At 37.7% G+C, this 2,555-nt stretch overlaps 1 non-coding gene across 1 annotated transcript; it reads right to left on the reverse strand.

Moving 5' to 3' along the window:
* Positions 1-2,019: 2,019 nt before the first annotated feature.
* LOC141618986 (small nucleolar RNA R71) lies at positions 2,020-2,126 on the reverse strand. The gene has a single exon (XR_012531557.1). It is a non-coding gene; the product is annotated as a small nucleolar RNA R71 (small nucleolar RNA).
* Positions 2,127-2,555: the final 429 nt, after the last annotated feature.

Raw genomic sequence — 2,555 nt, forward strand, 5'->3', positions numbered from 1 at the left:
TTTATATTAACAACGGTTAACAACACAGAACCGTTGTAATTAAGTTTGGTTAAATTCGCGGAATCAATTCTACAACGTGTTTTGATGATTTTCGTGAATAAGCGTTGTTAAAGGGCCGTTGTGGTTACCTGTATTTGTAGTAGTGGATCAACAAGGGACTTAATCGTCATTTAAGCCCTTAGTTAACACTAATTCATCCACCTAATCCCCACTATAAATACCCCAGTAGTCTAATTAGAAGAGCATGTTCTTCTTAGCAATCTTTAGAGTAGTTAATATCAATCAAATCTCTCTTTAATCTTGTAATCAACGTTTAATCAAGTTTTAATACAAGTTTTATTTCCTTAATCTCTCTCTTGTTCATCCTTTATTTTGGGTAATTGAAGATTATTTGGGTTATTATTGGGAGATTGACAACCTTCCAATCAAGCTTCAAGTACTTATTTTATTCTTTGCTTTATTATTGGAATCATTAGTAGGTATAATTCTCTTAATCCCTTTTTAATTATTGCTAATTACTTTCATTTATTCATCATGTTTCACTTTGTGGTATGATTGACAACCTTGCTAGCATGTTCAACATGATAATGAGTGAGTAGTTTCCTTAGCTAGGGTTAATGGGTAATTAGGGGAAACCAACATGGGGAATGATTCATGCTTAAATTAATATGCTTTCATGGTTTATTTGCTTGCTTGTTATGATCTCAACTCATGCACATGTTATGTTTGATGAAATGCGAGCCTATGAATCCTTGCATTTTTTACCCATCACCTATATTTTCAACGAGACTTGTAAGACATAAACCAACTCGAGTCTCATTAGACCATGCATGTTGTTGAGTAGGGAAGATTAAGTCGACATGTAGGTGTTGTAAAATCTAATCGATTCGGCTCCGGGACCCAAACTTTCCTAGGATTGTAAGATATAAACCAACTCGATCTATCACAATAATAATTGCTTGCTTATAACTTGAGAATATGTTTGTATGATCAATTCCCAAGAATCCCCTATGACCGCATGACACCCTAGTGCCTTTTATCAATTGTTTACATCCCTTTTAATTCATCTTGCTTGTTTACTTTCATTGCTATTTAGTTTAGTGATCTTCTACATCAAACCCCAATTGTGACACCCCTTGAGACATCACTAGTTGCAATAGAAATCTCATCTCAATTCCTGTCCCTTGGGATCCGACCTTTACTTGCCTCTTTACTAATTGTAGAGTTGTTTGTGAAGTTATAAATTGTGTTTTGGTCTAGGTACTCCTAACGACAAGTAACCGAAAAATACACTCCGACCAAAAATGACGCCATTGCCGGGGACGGTGTTAACTTGATTTAGATTTTCTTATATTGTTATTAGTTGTGTCTTTCTTTGCCTTGGGGAAGTAAAACTCATCAAGGTTTGTTCTAATTGTTTTCGAGTTGTTTGATATTTTGCATGTCTAGAAGGTCACAAGGTGACTTGTTACCCTTTGATCACGAAATTGAAAGAACTTTGACAACCAATAGAAGTCTTGCTAGGAGAACTTTGAGAGGTATTGGTGAGGTTGTAGATATTCAACCAAATACTATTGAGTTCATCAACCCTTTTGCAAGAGAAGGTGAGGAGAACCCAACACAAAATCCAACACAAAATCAACCCACAATGCCTAAGTTTTCATCACATTCCGTACCCACCGAGGAGAACCTACCCAATGGTACTCCCACACCACAACATCTAACCGGAAACTTTATTGCCAAATCCGCATTTATCCAATTAGTCGAAAGAAGCCAATTTGGGGGGATGCCAGTGAAGACCCTCATTCTCATATGGAGACTTTTTGTGACTATTGTGATGCGATTTCTCAAACCGGTGTAACTCAAGACCAAATTCGATGGGTCTTATTTCCTTTTTCTCTAATTGGCACCGCAAAACAATGGTTGAAAGGCCTTGATAAGGCTTCTCTCGGAATTGATTCTTGGAAGAAGTTGGCTCTAGCTTTCTACAAAAAGTTCTATCCACCGGAAAAGACTAACATGCTAAGAGCTCAAATCACGGGCTTTAAGCAAAGGGATGAGGAATCTTTGTATTAAGCTTGGGAGCGATTCAAGGGAATTTGTCGCTCATGTCCTCACCATGGACTTAGCGAGTGGTTCTTGGTACAACAATTTTGGAACGGTCTTTATGAAGATTCAAGGAACATTCTCAACATGGGATCAAATGGAATGTTCACCGAAGTTGATGACAATCAAACTTGGAACAAAATTGAGGAAATGGCGGTCCATAACTCACAATATAGTAGACCTCGCAAGGCTACTAGAGGAGGAAAGCATGAAGTGGACTCCGTTACTCAATTGGGTGCTCAACTTAGTGCTCACATTGATACCATCAATTTGAAGTTTGAAAAAGCTATGACTAGACTTGAAGAAGCCTCAAAATCACCAAAGCATCATGTTAATGCCATGACGGCATCTTCATCAATCCCAAGTGGGATATGTGAGAATTGTGGAACTTTGGGACATGACCAAAGTGAATGTAGGGGAACAAATGAACAAGTGAATGCTTTCCAAGC

Source organism: Silene latifolia, chromosome 1, assembly GCF_048544455.1.
Source record: "Silene latifolia isolate original U9 population chromosome 1, ASM4854445v1, whole genome shotgun sequence".
NCBI classification, from domain to species: domain Eukaryota; kingdom Viridiplantae; phylum Streptophyta; class Magnoliopsida; order Caryophyllales; family Caryophyllaceae; genus Silene; species Silene latifolia.